Source organism: Rhynchophorus ferrugineus, unplaced genomic scaffold, assembly GCF_030347505.1.
Source record: "Rhynchophorus ferrugineus isolate W39M unplaced genomic scaffold, kcgeb_rfMv2 rfM1, whole genome shotgun sequence".
Lineage (NCBI taxonomy): Eukaryota > Metazoa > Arthropoda > Insecta > Coleoptera > Curculionidae > Rhynchophorus > Rhynchophorus ferrugineus.
Window position 1 is genome coordinate 96123106 of NW_027472580.1, and position 21965 is coordinate 96145070.

The window sequence follows — 21965 nt, forward strand, 5'->3', positions numbered from 1 at the left end:
TTTAATCCTCTTAGAACATAATCCTTAGACCGGGCATTTAATGAAGGGATTAAGAAGGGATCACTACATAGTAATGACGATAGTAAGGCTAGACTACAGAAAGCAGAAAATATTCTGAACTATTAACCAAGAAATCTTAGTCTGAGCAGAAACAATGCTGGCCCGAAGAATTTTGAAGGGAAATAAAACGGACGAAGATTTATTTAACAAGAGATACAGATTAGTTTGTTGACACAGAGATAAAAAAGTACACGGGAACATGTTTGTTCATTAAATAACTAGTTCGAATCTTGAGAGTATCGACAGTATGCTGTTTTTTTTTCCTGTGTTGATCGTTAAAATACACGCGTTTAATTTCTGACCGACCATTAATATTTGAGACAGTTCGCAGATGCCGCTAAAAAAATGGGAAAGAAATGAGTTTTTGGTGTTGGTCACGGTAGCTTACAGCGCAGACCCATTTTTTGCTAATGACTAATGACTCAATTTTTGGGGTGGGCATTTTTTTTGAAAAATTACTTGATTTTCCACAGCGTGTGCATCGATTAATCTTTTGTACTTTTCCTATTTCGACCATACACGCGTTTGATACAAGATATATTCTATGATAGGTGCAAAATCGGAATTTAATTAAATGATAAAGCAGTGACATGCAATGTCTCTCTACTGATAAAGTTTAATATTTATCAATAAACCTAAAAATGTAATGATATTTTAATATTTCATCTTTCATCAAAAATATTGAGATTAGACATATACTAATTATTAAGATAAGATAAATTAATTATTGGGTTATACTATACACATTAGAATCATTATTTTAGCAGTACATTTTATATTCTAAATTATTAGTAAATTAATGTTCTTTCTGTAAGACATATTTAGCGAAAAAGTGTGTAAAGTAAATATAATTTAACTGAAAAATTGAGAGAATTGTAAAGACATTTTTTTATTTAGTTATTAGTTATTTTTTACCTGACAAACATGCAGAACAAGTCGAATCTTACTGACATATTTCGCTACTACCTGCAATATCAAAGCTATTTGAGAAACTGATATTTAAACGTGTTAAACATTTGGTAACAATACCAGATTTCCAGTTTGGTTTTTCGAAATCACCATTCAACAATCGATCAAGTGCGCTAGTAACTGCGACTATTGAAAGAGCGTTTGAGGAAAAGAAATACAGCCCTGCAATATTCCTAGATGTCTCACAAGCTTTTGATCGGGTTTGGCATTTGGGATTAATCTGTAAGATGAGCAAATTGTTACCGCGTAACTATTGTCAATTGCTGGAGTCATATTTATTAGTTAGTAAGTTTTAGTTCGAGTTGATACGGCAACATTGCGATGTTTTGACGTCACAAGCTTAGTTGACGTATGTATCAAATAATGTTGGATAGACATATATAATGCGTTTAAATAAATAAATTGCCAAACGCTGTACGGACAGTATCAGTTTAATGCGAACGCTTAACAGCAAAACGCACGAGGACCGCGGTGTTTCTATCGTCCCATGGACGAAGCAGTGGCCCAACGTATCTGGCCATTTAAGCGTCCGGGCGATGGTGCCGTTGTGCCTCGTAACTGCCTAATTGATTTCTGAAGATTTGATGTTTAGACATTCCGAGCCATCGTACGATACACGATCCGATCTTCAATAATCGAATCGTGTTGGATTTTTCGCCAAGTCATCCGACAGGTACACGTCGAAGCGAACATTTGCCTGTTATATGTCGAAACTGCGGGGTTCTGACTCTTGACGAGTTAATCTCGTCGGTGTGTAGACGTCGCCGGCGCTGGTCCACTTTGAATCGGATTCGATCGAAAATTGCGCGTTAACCATCGACCGGCTCGATCCAGAAGCGAACTGCCGTGGAAGAATTTAATGAAAACTTCAATAATTACTTATTGACGGCCTGAGCCGTGGTGTTTATAGCTCCATTTTCGTCGCATAATGCACATGTCGCTACGCTATTGCGTTACTTGATCAGTGTGATGTTTACCAGCACACTTCACACATCTAGGTTCCCTACTGCATAAATGTTTAGTACGCCCAAGGCGGTTTGTGCATTGGGGAATACTATTGTAGGGACCTTGAGGCATGTCGAATTTCACATAGTGGAATAACGGTCTACAAAATACCCAGAAATATAATCCCAGATGTTGAACACGGACGGGGTGCCAGCAGCGCCAACTAGAACCCGATAACGAATAGCTGGCAACCCTGAGACGTTTATCTGGGATGTTATTGAAGGGTATTTCCGATAATTGAGTACTCGACTATCGTTTGGTTTAGACCTGCCATCATCGACAGCCCAAGCCTCGTCTCCAGGTAACACTGCTGCCATCCGTTTTTATCTATTTTGTATTTTCCACATTTTTATATCACTTCAATAAATAACGGTCACATAATGTAAACACCACTGTTTCATTTCGTTTTATCTCCATTCATTGAGCCATCTAATTTACCCTAAAGTGGTGGCCCCGACTCGTGAATGGAGGGTACGTGTAACATGGTGTATTTTACGTGACCGCTATATTAGCATAAATACATAAAAATAAAATATTATGGCTCAATATTTTTAAAACTATTCTTCTTCGTTTTTGCTTTTATTCGTTCAGCATTACATTCATTCAAACATTTGTTCTTCATTAAATTTTATTTTAGTGCTGGAACAATGAACCTTAAATTTCATTTCATTATTTCCAATTCATTTTTTTTTAAATTTTTTGTCCAAATTTTATTTCTTTCACAATCTTTTGAACTCTTGGAGATTTTTACATCACTGTTGAATCATCAGCGTCTCGGCCAAACATTTCTTTCGGCGCTATGTTTAAATCATAATGTCTTCCTTCGCTCGCCGTCTCCGTCATAATGGCAGACATTTTGATTTGAAAGGCTTGGGGTAGCTTCGGTCGGATACCGTCGTTATTTGTTTTTTCTGAATTACCGTAACATATGTGACTACGGATTTGGAGACATATTTGGAAATATGGGGAAACACTAAAACATCCAATCTACTAGTAATCGAATGCTGCCAAAACAAAGTTCTTAAATTAATTGCAAGTTCTTATAGCTACGCAACCAACGAAGAACTGCACAATGATCACAAAATCAAATGGGTTTACGAAGCTATCCAAGATTTCCCCTTAAAATATGAAATAAAGTTCCATAACATCACCTGAGAATTATAATCTATATATAACGATAATGTTTAGATGATTTATCAAACAAGATTTTAAATAAATTTTATAATTAATAAAAAACATTGATTAAAAAAACTGTCAATTTTATGCAAATAAATTATATTGATTGTAACTAGCACAAGAACATTTTTGATTTTGAATAACATAGAGTATTATAAAAATTATTTTTTTTACACTCTAAACAAAAAATGCGCGTTTTACACACTACTAAATACTGTTTACAGTTTTTCATTAAATAATGGAGACTATCAATTTTAAAAGCTGCATAAGCATTTCTTTCTTGAATTAATTATACTGAGTCCTATATAGGCTACTAGTGACTTGGCTCTTTTCGATAATGAATATGAATAATATATGAAGGTTGTTTCGTTCATTTTGTACTTTTAACTCAGTAAATATGATTGATGTTCATCTTTGTATATCTTGTTGTTATGTATAATGAAAGTTCTACGGATGATTTGAATATTTTTAATAATATTGTTTGCGTTACGTAAGTGATAAAGTAAATTTACATTATATAAAATATCAAAAGATATTTTGAAGTTACATTAATTTAACTAGTTATTCACGATTTTTATTTTAATATTTTAAAATTAATCATAACAGTTAGTGATAAAATTTTATACGGAATTAGTTTAATAAACTATACCTATAGGCTATAGTTATTATTATGAGCCACACTATAGGTTTTCTCAGTCAGACTCTGACCCAAAGACTCAAAAAAGCACACAATACAATGATCAATAAAATCAAACAAATAAAACGGAGCGGTATCGGGTGAAATTGGCATTACCGTTGAATCACGTCATCTCTGTATAAACAATAGACGGTGTAAAGAATCGAATCCTTTATGCTGTTCGTTGGTTTCACATGACCCGCCGTTCGAATCGAAACATTTTCCCTCCGACCGATTCTGACGAAAAAAAAAATTGCCTTGAGGTACCTCGGCAGAAAAGCAGTGTCATGGGCCGGCGCCAGCGACTAAAACACTACCAAACACCCGGACAATACCTGAAACCTCTCGAAGAAGTTCTCTTGGGAGTGTAAATAAAAATAAACGGTCGAGTGGCGGATACGGAGTGCAGGTAAAACAAGGCAATTTTCGATCGTCAAGTGTTTTGTGCTCATCATGTGAACAAATATTAAATATTTGGGTATACAACTACTTCGAGGTGAATCACTTTTCGGTCTGGGTGAACTATATGTAACATTTGTCTCAACTGTCTCCGATAAAACATATTTAAAGTCATTTTGACTATTACTTTTAATGTTAAATGTGTTAAATATAACAATAATAGTTAATAAAGGTATCATTCTCAAAAAATCATATATAATATGTATAATAGGAACACTTATGCTTCATTAACAGAGTAAATAGAGATTTAACTTAGGCAATAACATAATCAACTTGGGAGTAATTTTTCAATAACCTTTTCGATCAATTTTATTGGTTTGTTTGATACGCTATACTCAGACCAGCAAATGCATTTCATTGGTTCATTTCATCCCTATGGTGCCTTTATTGATGCCTTTATTACTTTTCTACGTTTTCCTGGCTATATTAAAATTAAAATTGGCTCGTTATATAGTATCTTCTTTTTAAGAAGAATTGTTGTGTAACGGAACGTACAGATAGCAAAGGAATGAGACATCATTTTATAGGTATATCATGTTAAGTCGGTTAATTAAGTTAACTTATTTTTGACCTAGTTACTTACAAATAGATAATGGCTGAAAATATACTGGCCAGAGTATAAACTCAAAATATATTCGGATTATTTAGACTACAAATTTTTGTCGCAAAGTTTATTAACATTTAGATAATGTCAAATTGTACTGTTGTCCTTTAGAAAAATTTCTGTTAAATTATAGTGCGTAATTTTTTGTTAAAATGACAAATGAATATGTTGGATTTAACCTAGACAGTTGGGATGTATTAGAATACATGGATTTAAACCTATATATCCCTCAACAATTAAGTTAGAAAGAAATTCAAATTTTGTTTACAGTCTGTTAAAAGTAACTGCAAAACCTAACAAGGCGTGATCAAGTTTATAGAGGCAAGACATTATCTTATTTGGAATATCTGAGTTACTTGGACATTAGAATCTCTGGCGCATCCTCACAGCTGAATCCCATAGCTCCACCCTGGTCTCAGTATCTGGTTATATAGAATAAGCTTGTCGTAGGATGATATCTGGGAGTTAACATGGAACTATCGATTAATCAAATTAGATTTTAATAGCAAATGGGACTGTCCCTGTGTCTCTGCTGCCCGATGTATCTATATTTTTTTCAAAGAAATATCAATAATTTTAAATAAAAGTATGGAATGTTAGTTTTGAAATGTCTATGTTTCTCTTATCTTTCCCCCTCATCCAACTTAGTGGCTTAAGTCAAGATTGTTTTGTTATACTATAAGTTGGTCGTCTTTATTGTGTCATGTAACATCACAATAATATTAACATCCAGTCATGTAACATGTACACATGTAGATATGTAAGTATTAACATGTAACAAAGTTTTTTTGTACATACGTCATCAAGATGTTTAATGTACTACCTGCCACAATTTGTTTTAGAATCAGACGATACTTTCCTTATCATTTTATTCTAGTAAAAGAGACACACTGCTCTCTGATAAGTTCGAACGGGTAACCGAACTAGTCTGTCAAAGTCGTTCAATTTTCAACCGCATGCAAAATTCTTGAAAACAATATTGATGAGGTTATAAACTGGCAAGCGTTATTTTGATGCTTTGCTTGTTATGAGAAATTTCAAATCGCTGTTTATTATTACTCTGGTTGAAAATTCCAAAGCCAGACAGAACAGATTGCACCTCTAGCCAATTACTTTGAACAAGAATGAGATAATGGAGGAGCTTTCCAGCCAGTAAAATTTGTTCAAGTTTGGAAGGTAAACATTTTTACTGTTAAATATGAATTTGCTGTGATATTTATTGAACATATTTTTCACTATTCTTATAATTGTTTGTTACTATCACCCTGTGCATTAAAACATAACAAAATAAGCTGCTGAACGATACATAACTGGCTCCAAAAAACTGTTGATCATAGGTATTTAGTTGATAGACAACAAAAGATAGATGACTACTTCACTCACCAAATATAAACTAGTTTTTCTCGAGTCGAAATAAAAAACAAACGAATCGATCCGGATGCTGTTGGCTCACAAATGGAGCCACTCGATCTCATCTCAGCTGTCCCATATTTTTTCAGGTGATCCCATGAATATATCGGCCTTATTAGGCCCTCATTGAGCCCAAAATAAACATTCGGACGTCCACATGTTGACCGACGCGCGTCGTCTAACCAGTTCGCGGCCGAGTAACCCGTTAGTTGGATCATAGACGGTTTTTTCCTCCGTTTTTCGATCGTCGGACGTTACTTCCCGACATTACGCCGTTCGTTTTTTCCCCGTACGCTATCTTGATCCGGCAACGGAATATATTTCACATAATTGAGCCGGGCGAAAAATTTGTTCTGCTGCGCAATTAGCGCTTTGATTAATTGGTGTGTTATGGCATCTCATTTGTTTCTTTTCTTTTGTTTTAAACGGTTCCCGAAACACACTTGATATACGACGGACAATTAGTTACGTAAAGTAATTGGTTTTCTTTTACGTGGATAAATTACTCGACAATTAGGGATATGCTAATTATCACTTTTTTAAAGTTACTTAAGTAGGGAAATAGGTGTAATTTCATTTGTTTCATGATATATCAAAAGTTTAATCATATTTCATCAACAATTAAACAAAAAATTGCTGAAACGAGAAAACTACGAAAAACCTGGAAACAAACCAGAACAGAAGAAACCAAGAGAAAATTCAACAAGCCCACAAAAAAGCTGAAAGAGCTAATAAATAAGGAACAAACTGAAGGAATTTAAAACTATTTAGAAGACTTAACGCCAACTGATAACTGGAACAGAATATCCTCTCTGGAAAGTAACAAAAAAAGGTTTAAAAACCTCAACAACATCTACCCATTAAAATTGACAAGAATACCTGGGATCTTCCAAATGGATCTGCCACATGAGAAATTTGCTGTTAAGGAAGTAAAACAAACAACACATTAAGAAAGCAATTCTGAAAAAGCTCCTGGTTTTACTTAATTACTTTCCTAGTACTTGGAAGGTGGCACAAATCATTATAATTCTTAAACCTGGGGAAAAATTAGAAGACGTCACCTCGTATCGTCCTATAATACTGTTACCTGCGATCTATAGACTATTCAAAAAACTCTACATTAAGATCCAGACCATCAATTTGGCTTCCGTAATAAACATGGAACAATAGAACAAATACATAGATTAGTCAACTAAATTAACAAAAATTGTATACAGCTGACCTACCGACCTCAAGAAACACTATTACAAAGCAAATGAGACAAAATCTACCCATGTGACATTCACCCTTTGTAGAAGAACATATCCCTAAGTAAAATTGAATCATCATGAACTTCCGCAAACAGAGAACGTTAAATATCTGGGAATGCATTTTGATCGACGTTTGACATGGAAAAAAGATATAGTGACAAAACGCAAACAACTTGGGGTTAAACTAAACCAAATGTACTGGCTGATTGGGAGTAAATCTAAATTATCATTAGATAACAAGGTTTTGCTATGTAAGTCAATACTCAGGCCCATTTGGACCTATGGTATTAAACTGTGGGGTACTACTCTCAAATCTAACATAGATATCCTCTAGAGGTTCCAGAATAAAGTGTTGCGAGTTATCGTCAATGCCCCATATTACGTGCCCAACAAACTGATTCAGCGATATCCCCATAGAACCCATAAAGAGTGTGGTTCGTAGTGGTAGTGCGAAGTATTCTGAAATATTATTAATGCATCCCAATGCACTCGCCAAAAAAATTGTTTCATAAATCGATAGTATATTCATTCAAGAATCAAAGCAAAATTCTAAACCATTTAATAGTTATGAACATTTTAGTAAGTGTCCTCAGGTCTAATGGGTGGAGCACATGACGTACTTGTTGTTTGAGGTTGTTTCGTAGTACGTTGTTTGTGTTAATAACCCCCGACTAATATGAAAGTTACTCCATAGTAAAACAATGCCATTTTCCAACAGCAATGGCTTATAATTAAATCTTAAATATAGAATGAAAACAATCAAACAAACCATAACCAATTTGACCAGGAATTACGTGAAACACCTACTTCGTTAAAATTAAAATTAACTAAAGTATTACAATTTTTTAATTTATTTTAACGGAGTTTTCTAGAATTTACAATAGTATCAATGTTATCATCAATGCTATATCTTATCATAAGTTATTCGAATTCCATTCAATTTAAATTAATGACGTACACATTCAGCTTCATCTGTGTAAACATATTATTGTGTTCGTTCAATAATTACTTTCGCTACAAATATCTCAAGATATCTCAAATTTTATTTAAACAACTTACTGAAAATTTAACGAGAATATTCTCTATATATTCCTCTGTATCCGAAAGCATATATTTTGGAAAGCATGTTTTTAAGCAAAATAGGACCAATCACGCAAAAAGGAAACAAAAAAATGTCTAATTTTGCAAAAATGTTTTTCCAGGGGGCCATAACGAGGTCTTCGCTAATGCAGAATTTGTTGCTCTTTTACTACAACTGTTGGAAACCTTCATCCTGTTCTTATTACATTAAATCCTGATAATTAGTATTTATCGGAAATAGTAGAATATATTAAAAGTAGTACAAAGAACTATTTATAATATTTTTTAAATTTTTTTAGTACATTTACTTCTAAGATATTTATCAAAAACAATCTATATCAAAAGGAAAAAAATATATATACCGTATTAAATATAATTTATTTATTAATTAATAAATATTGCATTACCAAGTAAAGGAATAATAACTTGAAGAACTTGAGTTTGAATAACATTCAGGTAATATGATATAATAGTAAAATCATCAAAATATATGTAACAATTCTTACTTGCAATATTGCCACATATAACATATACTCAATTATTAATGTTTTTCGCGTTATTCTATCTGGTTCTTATATGCTTGAGATTGAAGGCATAGATTGGTCTGTTTCAAAGGGATTTGCGGAGAAACACGTATTATAATTTTCCGTTTTCGAACCTTTCAATTTACTTCTTTTGAAAAATATTATTATATCCGTACTTATTTCTAATTATTTTTAAATATTCTAATATAGCTGAACAACTACTCAAACTAATTGAAATCACGTATGACTATGTTTCTTCTTGATAGGTTAAGGGATATGATCTGGGAATATACATATTTTAATTATTTCAGTTCTTTTGTCTAGTAGATTTTAACGAAAGGCTATTATATTAATTACAATTAGGAATAGGATCTTCTTTGAGGAAACCCCATTCACACTTGGATTCATAACTATCTGGTCTGCAATGCAAATAGGAGCTCATAAGAGGTTTCCTGAAGTTTTTTACTGTTTACTTTTAAAAGTTGTTTCTACGCTGGAACAGAATCCTTTGGAAAATAATCATTGTCATTTTAACCTTCATCTCAGAGAAAACAACACCCTTATTATAGTTTTGCATTTAAACAAATAATACTTTTCTTAAATTAACCAAAAGTACCGTCATACTATAACCTTAAATAAATATAAAATAAAATTTTAAATAGGAAAAATGAAGACATCTTCTAGTTCTTGATTTTATGCCTACAGTCCTCTAGGGGTTAAGATATATTGTTACGGGTGCGCCCATTCAACATCTCTATTTTATGTAGGATTGATGCATATAAAAGACAAGAGAAAGTCTGTGAATGCCAGTACAGTGATGTATAAGTTCGCTCAATAGAACAGGTGAACTCAGGTCATCTAAATTGATCATGAATCATAATAAGTCATATACGCAAAATTAAATTACGAACAAAACAAATCTAATTTGTTGTTTGTACTGACTCCAAAGTAGTCAGTTGGTGGTAATTAAAATAATATTGTAAGTAGATAAATAGGTTTAGGTAGGTATTAAGCTGAATTATGTGTATAGAGTAGAATATAAGATAAAGTAGTAAATAGGTTAATAAGGTTTTTGTTTATTTTTATTTAGTTTTTTAAGTACATTTTTCTGGACGGGACCTACAGTTTAACGTGGGCTCTGAACCACGATCCTCGGCCTACCGACTGGTAAGTGGCCAACTTAGAAATCATCCAAAAACATATCCATTCTTACCCTGCCGGGTTAGTGGCTTGACTGGGATCATTTTCTTTGTTGGATTTTGCACTCTTGCCTAAGAACAATCACAAATGTTAACAATCAAACATAAATTTACGACCATGTCTCAGCAAAATTCTAACTCGCGACTATCACAACAGTAGGAGGACCGTCCTGTCGCCTTTATCACTGCATTAACGATTATTATGTACATATCATATTTCAAAACGTTTTTGTCTTGTTAAAAATCTAAGTTTGATTATATTTTACTTTTTTTGTGAGTTCCTTATTTATTTTTTGAAGTCGGTTCAATTTTTTAAAATATTTTAATAACTAGAATAGAATTAAAAGGAAAATATTGTCTAATTCTAAAATGAACTTACAAATTGCGACAGTCAATACATTAAACATCTAGATGACGTGAGTTTACTGTTATTTTGAACAGACTATAACAATTTTTGTATAAAAAAGCTTGAAGTTTAGAAAAAAACAATGTAAAAAAATATGAAAGCATCAACTATTATTTAACAATCCCAGATACGTTTTCAACTCCTCGACTCGCATAGATGATAACATCAATCCTAAATCATTTTAAAGTATCGTCTGTCGAAGATATCCCGTAAAAAAACTAATCGTAATACGTTTTTAGATATTCTAAACGCGAGCGATTTTTCATCTCGCCCCTGTAGACGAACGCAACGGCCCTCACTGTTGTTCTCTGCCGGAATGAATCGTTAGTCCGTCTCCTCGAGCCTTTGATATCGCCGCCGTAGTCAAATACCACACAGTTTAATTTAATTTCTGACACCGTCGCTATCATAATACCCCCGGTATAATGACCGCTCTCATCATCATTATTTTAACGGGCAAATAAGTTCTCCTTTTTTTCCTATCGTCCTCTTGTTGTTCACCTTTCAGGTCTCAATAATAGATATTTTAATCCGGTAGCTGACGCTGGTGGCTAAATGATGAAAAGGAACCATCAATCTTCGTGATCTAATCTTCACACCTGTACGGCCGTATTATTCTTACTCCCATCTCGCGTTTTTCTACCGTCGCGTCTTTGTGTTAGTGGCGGAGCGGCGAAGAATGGTCGGCGGCCCATCTAAATAACTAGAAAATGACCAGGATATGACGGGACGTAAAAGAATGTTTTGGTAGTTCCTGGATTGTAGAGAAACACGCTTTTCAACACCTTCAATCATAAATTATATAAACCATATTTATTAAATATATAGCATATAATATAGTACTCAGTAATAGTAATAGTATATTAAATGTTTACACGTTAATTAACTAATTTATGCTATATAACAAAATATATGGCGTAAATTTGTAATCAACCTCATGTTGGTGAAGTTATTTCTTCAGTGCGGTGCAAGTGTGTTAATTTTTTACGAGTAAATCGCATTTGTGAGAAATTTACTACAATTTCAAGAAAAAGGAAGTTTTATGACAACCACGCACATCGATTTGAACATGTGAATTCGAGGTTTTGAAATTGGTTATTTTTGACACCAAAAACAAGAAGCGTTTTCTGGATAGAGAAAACAAATTTTAAAACAAATGCAAGAGGAATATGCAGAATTTTTGGGAGTAGCTCAATAAAACCATCGCCAATCGTTTTAAGAATGTGAAAATGATCCAAGAGATTAGATATGTTATGCTGTATGAAAAAGAGAATTCTAATAAATTGTAATTCTGTCGTTTGGTTATGTGTAAAATTCTGCTTCAGTAGCAATATCGGAAAGGTATGTTTGTATTGTATTGTTGTTGGTAACAAAAAGTTAATCCATTACGTTCATCCAATGTGAAAAATATCGTGGAAGCCAACTGATCATGTATAAACATCAACAGCAACGAAAACACGAATAACTATGGCACCTACCATGGCAGCTAATGCATTGAGTATGGTGGTATCAGCTTGGTGTGGTATTCTACGAGCTACTAAAATCTAAAACTGATCCTCATAGATTGGGAACTAATGGGCATCCCTATCGACTGCAATTGATAATTTTGAGCCGATTATTGAGCGAAAAACGGTAAAAATACGAGCAAAGACAACATTGTTATTCTTCAGCATAACAACACCCAACCACAGGTTGCAAAATCTATGAAAACATACTTGGAAACATTAAAATATTAACAAAAAAACATTAACATTCTTCACAGGAAATGTTCCTTTAACTAGTTGCCTTATTTTAGGCAAATATACTTTCAAAAACATAGCACCATTTTATACAAGAAGTCATTTTCTGGTTGCTGCTTGTTTTATTTAAAGAGCACATGACACACATATTACAATTAGTTACTAACTACAATTATTTAGTAATTATTCCTGCAAATTATTTTAGATTTAAGACCAAACTTAGTTAGGTGCACCGCATATAGTTTTAAAATTCGACAGTCTGACTATATTAGCTCAAAGGGTTGTACTTTATATATTTTCATATTCATGCAATATCTTTTCGTGTTCTTTTGCAAACCCTGATCATTTTTACCTTGTGGCTTAGATCTCTGCGCATATCCTGATATCTAATACTAGCGACCCGCCCCGGCTTCGCACGGGTGCAATGCTGATACTAAATTAAATACACTACAGAAAAAATATGAACGTTGTATATAAAAACATAGCGGCCCGCTCCGACTTTGCACGGGCATAAAATATATGTGCCTATGTCACTCAATGAAAACATGATTAAAATCGATCCAGTATTTTTGGTTCATTCATTACTGCCCTTGGCCTGCGCGCATTAAATTTGGAGTAAAACAATTCCTCTTCCCCTATACTTACTATGAAGATTTCCTGCTATCTTTGGAATATCTAAATTCATACAATTTTTATTACATTACACATTTTTAAACGCAAATTTTAAATTTGTAATATCTTCGAAAATATTTGTTTAATTTACATGCTGTAAGGAAACATATTGATCTATATTAATTGCACACTGTATCTAAGGTACTTAATTCGATAAGGATTAATGCCGTATTGCTTAAAATAGCTTCGTAAATAAGCCATTTTCTCACGTAAAAAGTAAACAATAAAAATGGTTAATGTGGGTTATCCCTAAAAGATAAACATATACCATCGCGGACTTTTTAGTAGACCTTTTTATGGTGTACAATACTGTAGTACATTAATTTGATCTAACTCGTAGGGTTAGGCAGCGTTTTTGCTAATTGCTAAATAAGCCTAAAAAAATAGGTTAATTTACGACATCACGTTAGAATCCTCTAAATTAGCAATGTTGCCTTAGTATATTATGCATGTATTATACATATAAACCTTCTATTGAAAAAAACCGCATCAAAATCCGTTGCGTAGTTTTAAAGATTTAAGCGCACATAGGGATATAGGGACAGAAAAGGCGACTTTGTTTTATACTATGTAGTGATACCACAGAGGGTTAACAATACTACTGTTGGTTTTCTTTGTACCACCCATTGTGTGCCCCACCTTGTTGTAGAGTAATATTCAAATTATCGTTCAAGAAGCCACTCCAATCTTTTATCCTTATACAAACTTCTAAAAAATCTTCAAGAGATAGATCACCTTCATGTTCGGTTACATGCGAAACGAATTTGGAAATACATATTCGGTAATAACAAAAGAAAGTCATGGATAGACACACTTCCTATAGCTTTATATGACATTCTCAAAGATAAAGTGGTTAAATAATTATCGGAAATTGTGCTGTTATTCATTATAAGTTACTTCTGTTGTGAAACTTTGTCAACAAAGAATATTGTTTGAGTGTTATGCGCCATTGCAAGTGACAATATAAATAGTGGACCTAAATCTGGAGAACAAAAATTAACCAGAGTAAAACTGGATATATATATATATATATATATATATATGTATAATTACACCGCATAAATACCAATAACAATAAATAATATTGTCATTCCATATAGCGTCTCGAAATGAATATTGATACAAAACTTCGCTGAAAGGAAAATGTAAAAAAGAAAAGGAAATAACTGGAATTCAAATATAGAAAAATGTAATTGGTTAATTGGAAGGAAAGCAAAATTATTAGTAAACAAATGTTGACAGCTATATGGACATTTGGAATTCAATTATAAACATGTTCCACTAAAAGTAATATAAATATAATACATGTTTTTCAGAACAAAGTCCTGGGGAGTATTGTAGAAACTACCAGATACTACTAGACTGATTACTTATACCGAAACCTTCAAATGCCGCTTGTAACTCAAGAAATCGAGAGAATTGCCATTGTTGTTATCCAAGAGATATAATACTCTTATATAACACCAGAACAGGACAAAAACCTTTTGAGTTTTTCTAATCCAACAATGTAATTTTGTGTAGTGTTGTGTAGTAAGAAGTATGCAATAGAAAAAGTGCAGTCTTAATACACCAGAGACAAAGATATGGCCAATTATTGTAGAGTATTGTAAAAATAAATTTTATATTAATTGGCAACGACTTATAAAAATGTAATAAATAAACAATAATCCGGAATAATGGAAAAATAGTAGTAAAAGTTAATAATTTACAATATAAAAATTTACTAAACTCTCTTCTCTAATATATCCAAAAAATAGCTGTAAAGCAATCCACAATTTGGTTTGACATTGTCGTTATTGGCCTTTTAGCAAATGAATTTTTAACATTTTTTTCTTACCAATTAAATATTTGCATGCAGATTGGTTGAACTTTACACCCCTTGATTTATGTCATATTGACCTGAAAAATATTGAATTTCCATAGATACGATAGAGAAAGAAGTGGGGGTCTTCTTAATCCTTTAGTCCAAAATCCAAGTACTCTAAAGGCACCATACTTTAGAAAAATGAAGAATACAAAATAAATAAAATAGAAGAAATACTTATCAATAATATTTATAATAACATTAAATAATTATGATAACATTTAAAAAAATCGATATCTTCATGAAATACAATCACAAAAAAATTGGGTGTAAATTTGGGTTAAGAAATCTACCGTCATTCAAATCAACAATCATCTAAATTTTGATGTTAACTCTGTCGTAAAAAACTAAACAGATGGCCCAAACTTTATAAACAAAGATGTATCCGTTCAATTGGAATCTCCATTCATATCATTCTATCGTTCAGAATAATTAAAACCTGAGCCTTAAAGAATACATTAAAGAATAAATAAAATGTTGATTTATATCGTTAGTTAACCATATGCACCGGATCTATTATTGCACGAGAAGTCAGTTGGTTGATACCTGCATAAGCAACTGAAGTGCCTATAACTGTCCGTCTTTTTATGTTTACCTCAGCGCCCCTTCATAAAAAAAAACACAGTAAAAGCCCATATCTTATATAAAATGTGTTTAATACGTGTTAATAAAAGCCAGCAAAGGGTTATTAAAATTGTTTCTTTCTTAATAGAAATATGGGAATCATAAAAAATAGTGAAATAAATATCACTGGACAGAATTATATCTTCTGTCCTACGTCTTGCTCTGTTTTCTTTTATATATATATATATATATATATATATATATATATATATATATATATATATATATATATATATATTAATGTCTCCTTTTACCAACTATCACTAACATAAATTTACAACCATGCGCCAGCAGGATTCGAACCCGCGACTATCGAAACAGTAGGAGGACCAACCCATCTCCTTTACCACTGCGCCACCGAGCCGGCTCTGTTTTTTTTAATTACTTTATTAAGATCAGGAATAAATATTTTTATAGTACAATTTTAATATTATGGCATGCTCATCCAGTGTTTTAATGTTAAATGTGATAATACTTATTACTTATACATTCTTTTAAACAATATTACCTCTAGAAATATATACAATTAAATAATATGATCGTAAGCATGATGATCGTAAGAAATAATTATTAAAATATTCATTTACAATAATTATATAGAAACTCTATATTCCAAAAGCACTTATTTTTAAACTACACCTACTACTGAGATTTTAGTAAAAATGAAAGCATAAAATATTGAAAAACTGCCATATTAACCCAAATAGCAATAAGAAGAGTTATGAAACATTGACGTTACTTAGAGTTACTTATAGTTAGGAAACTATCAAATAATACTTATAAACTTTTGAGTGAACTTTGATTCTATTTGAATGTGTTAACATTAAAAACACAAATTTAACTTAATTGAAATAAAAGTTGAATAACAAAATATTATTTCGAAATTAGTTATTATGTGTATTATCATGTTGTCTTACTGTATTAGCTAGTGTTATTGATTTGGTTAATGTGTCACTTTTTTAACTCAGCGAGCTCGTAGTATTGACCCATTAATTTCTGTAATACGGTATTATCTTATCGATCATGTTGAAAAGGATTTAATAAATCGCTGCATACGGTTTTGACTGTGATGACTGAATGAAGTGAGTATGAAATTTCGATAGATTTATTCTAACATACGTCCGTCTAACACAAATTTTAGCTTTAACCTTCGTTTATATCAGCTTTGGATAATTTGGTATAATTTTGTTTAAAAAGCTTGATGTGTAAAAGCGGCATTCATAAAATATTAGGTTCAGCAATTTGTTCAAATTTAATATTCTAATTCTCTGTACAAAATGTAGTTCTTAGTGGTTCTGATCGCTGAGCGTAGTGTTGAGGATATGCTCTCTAGTATCCTACAGAGATAATAGAGATATTTTATATATTCATTTTGTAGTCCCATTAGAAACCTTATCATCTTTAAATCTCCAACAAACTGTCATTTATACACTTCGTATTTTGAAAAAAACTATTAAAATATTGACAGATTCATAGTTTTCTTCCAGATGTACAGAATAAGCGATTGAACGATTTTAACTTCTTAACTAGCTCTCAAGCTGTCTGAGGTAAGAAAATGACGTTTCCACTGATAGCACAAATTCTTCATCTTCAATATTTTTAATTGAACTCTGCGATGACATTGATGGAGACAATTTTTAGGAGGTTGAAACAGAAGATTAATTAATATATTCGCCTTATATTCGATGGGTTTCACATTTTTATTACTACTACATAAACATGACAGTCATTAACATGGCCTTTTAGTTCTCGCTATATTATTGGCACAGTGAATTTACTTCGAACCAACCTGAAATAAATAAAGGTTAAAGTTTATAAAAAATAATTTTTATAATAATTAAAATTTTATGCCTCATACTTCGATATTTTGTATGTACTATAAGTATAAAAATGTTATTATGATAAGTATCAGAACAGAACATGGGTATTTTTCCTTTGTTTTGGAACATTATATGGATAATATTTGCTTAAAATATTTAACACATATTTGGTTCATATATATATATATATATATATATATATATATAATGCGTCCAATTAAGGTAGAAAAGACGCATCTTTAACATAATAACCGTTCATCAGTTGGTGAGAAGAGCTCAATTCGTCCGGTAGCCCAACAAGCAACGGCAGCAGACCGTTAATACACTCGCTGTCAGTTATATTCAAGTTCCCCTTTCAAGGAAGGCCCCAAATTAAGCTCTCACTGGCCGTCGAGTGGCGTTTTTGGCCAAAAGAAACAACAAGGCCCCGTGACTTGCAAGATTCAACCAGGCGCTTCGTCGGATTGTTTTAACGACTGGAGCCATCGAATGACATACCAGTCGCCCGATATAAAAACGTTGGTTTCTATAGGCTATCTATTTTGAGAACTTTTTCTAAAGAACATTGGAATTCTAGATTTTTTGGATGCAAAGGAGAGTTTGTCCTCTAAAGAGATAAAACAATAAGCTGATGTTGTTATTGTTACCTTTTAGATTTGATGTTAGTCTGATCTGATATTATAGCTACCTTCTTGACGTTTTAAATAGTGTCATTTTAAATGCGGGCTAAAATTCTTCCGAATCCTTGCGTGAGGTGGTTGTTTTGGTCGCAATAGACGATTTGTATGAGTACAGGGTTATTTATACATTATATATATATATATATATATATATATATATATATATATATATATATATATATATATATATATATATATATATATATGGCCTGACACATAGATGGCTCTACTAGAATTAAATCCATCTGTTTTTAGTTAGCCCTAAGAGTCAAAAGATGCCTGTATAAATTTGTGAATTTGTGATCATTTGTGAATTACAGCATTTTGTGAAGCAACTTTTGTTATTGTGAAAAAAATGGATGAAAAGGAATTTCGCGTGTTGATAAAATATTGCTTTTTGAAGAGAAGAAAAAATACAGTTGAAGCAAAAACTTGGCTTGATGCCGAATTGCCGGACACTGCCCCAGGAAAATCAACCATCAAGGATTGGTATGCTAAGTTTAAACGTGGTGAAATGAGCTCCGAAGACGGTGAACGCAGTAGACGCCCAAAGAGCTTCTTACCGACGAAAACATTTAAAAAATACACAAAATGATTTTGAATGACCGTAAATTGAAATTGAATGAAATAGCAGACAATCTAAAGATAATAACTGAATGTGTACATCATATCATTCACGAACATTTGGGCATGAGAAAGCTCTGTGCAAAGTGGGTGCCGCGCGAGCTCACTTTTGGGCAAAAACAACGACGGGTTGATGATTCGGAGCAGTGTTTGAAGATGATCAAGCGTAATAAACCCGAGTTTTTGCGTCGATATGTGACAATGGATAAAACATGGCTCCATCATTTCACTCCGAAGTCTAATCGATAGTCATCTGAGTGGACTGCACACAATGTACCCGCTAAAGCGTGGGGAAACGCAACAGTCGGCTGGCGATGTTATGGCGTTTGTATTTTGGGATGCGCATGGAATAATTTTCATTGACTGCTTCATCTGAATTGCTTCCTCATCAACCGTATTCTCCAGATCTGGCCCTCAGTGACTATTTCCTGTTCTCATATCTCAAAAGAATGCTCGCTGGAAAGAAATTTTCGTCGAATGAAGAGGTGATCGCTGAAACTAAGGCCTATTTTGAAACAAAGGACAGATCGTACCACAAAAATGGTATAGAAATGTTGGAGTGTCGCTATAATCAGTGTATCACCATTGAAGGGAATTATGTTGAATAAAAAAAATGTATTTTACTATGGTAGGCCGGTAACCTTTCAATTGATTTGTTATATATATAATTTTTTATTGATATGTTACAGGGAAATTTGATACAATGTTGAGTACACTTTTTTGAATTACAGAGCTTCTAAAGGTTTAAGAAAATAAAACATGCATCATCAAATATATATAATGTAATTTTTCTTGTATTGTAGTTACTACTAACTAACATATATAGAATTAACATGGGACAAACAACAGCAAATATGGAACACTGACTTGATTTAAGTAATACTTTTCTCGCAGTTCCCAACCGGCGTTTGTACTATTATTGGCCACTCTTTAGAATTATTACTTAGGCTTATTATTTTTTGCATTTAAGTACAGTTCATATAGTGATAGTATGTTTACTTGACTTTATTCAGTATTCTATTTCATTTCCTGTGTTCCTGTGTCCTGGTGTTCTTTTAACATTTATTATTTCATTTACAGTTACCATTGACTTTTCATTCTAATCAAATTTAGGTTATTTGCCTTGATAAATCCTAGTTCAATGTTTTCGTTTATCTTTTCGTCCCGTTAATAGAATAAAAGCAATTTTTGTTCTGTAAAGTGGAAGATCAATAATTTGAATAAATTCTAAGGGCATCAAAGAATACAAACGTTGGTATGCGGGAATGATTATTAGGCATCTTTAAGTAATCAATAAGTCATTGTTTCGTAATCCTTCTGAAAGGCGTTTTCTTAATATGGCGAAATTTTAAATGCTTTACTTCTACTTTTTTTAGAATATGTCTAACACATTTGTTTATTATAAATCAATATAGCTAAGTTGCTTTATTGTAGATTGGATTTTAGCTTTAAAATAAGAAGGCCGTTTAATATATTTTTGCAGCACCCTATATAATATAAACCGACCGAATGCTCATTACTAGATACCGTTTTATTACGAATTGTTAGTAAACACAACGTCTAGAAGTCTTGTTCTTCTATTCATTGATATCTATCACCACCATCTCTGAATTCATTAACAAACTTCTTGACCAGCCTCCGTATAATTTCACGAGCCAACTCACCGCGGCCAGCGCCGATATTAATTATCATTGTTCACGTATTCATTATTTCAAATCTTGTTAAAAATTTCGGTTCTATGACTAGATAATGAGCAGTGTGGTAGCCGTAATGGAAGGTGTGGATACTTGAGGCTGTCTGGTAACAAACTCATAACTAGATCTCATGGTTGGATGGCTGCACCGTGTACAAATAACATTAAAAAAACACCATTACAACGCGATTATTTCATCGAAAAAATTGTTATAATTAAACTAATAACTCGGCTAGATAAGTTACGGGTCGTTTTTTTTCTCTTCTGGTGCTGTTGTTGTAGTTCGAAAGGCATCTGATACGTTGTAATCAGTCAACGGGATCGTTTGGACTGTGACCGATACGCGATTTTCTATGGGTCATAAAGTTTTTCGTATTAATTTTCGAAAAGCGAAAGAAAAAACAATCCATTAATCATGGTAGGCGTGGCGAATTTTTGGCACAAGAAATATTTTCCAGGTGCCTGCGATGTGGTACACGCGCTTCAAAACATTCATCAAACTTTCTGAACATTTAATAATTACAGAAGAAAGAGAAGGAGAGCAAAGAAAGGTTAATACCTTGATTTGGTTGTTATTCATTTGCATATCTATCATAAATAGTAGAGTATTTGTATTAGTGTTGAAATTGAAATTGATAATGATTGAGAGGGTGATTAATATTTTAAAAAATTGATGCAACTAAAGAAATTGCAAATCAAATGTTTAAATTGGACCTAAACTTTAATAATCAGTAATTGATTTAAATAAAAGTATTCTTTGCAAATAAATATAGTTGTTTCAACAACAATCCAGAATATCTAGTAAAACAATTTCCTCAATGAAAATAATATGATTATGTTTTTATTTATTTATATATTACATTGTCATTTAGTCGTTGCCGACTACCCTATAATTTGTCTTTACAACTTAAATCTAGGTATATATCTAAAAGGACTCATCGGCCCTATCTTCCTTATAGTCTCTGGTGTAAAAATGTTCTTGTATTAACACTGCTCTTTTTCTATTAATTGCCTCTCATTAATTTATACTATACTACATAAGATCAAGTGTTTTGATTCTTTTGAGTCTCTATCTCCTATTCTGGTGTTATACAAAAATTTTGTATTACTTCGATAATGACACGAGAATGCAGTCTGTCCTCGTATATTCTTGAAATACTCTTAGTTTCCTGGGTTACAGTCGGTATCTCATGGTCTCGAAGTAAGTAATCACTCCTATAATATCTCGTTGCACCCACAATATTTCTTTATATATTTCTTTCATATCTGCAAAATCGTTAGTGTTATTTCTCTACTCATACATGTTAACTAAACGTTCATGTATATTCTGAACAATAACAAACATGCTCATAGAGCTTTCTACACACTATCTTTCTAACTTTCTACACTCTATAATACAATAGATTACAGTAGTATATTAATTGTATACTG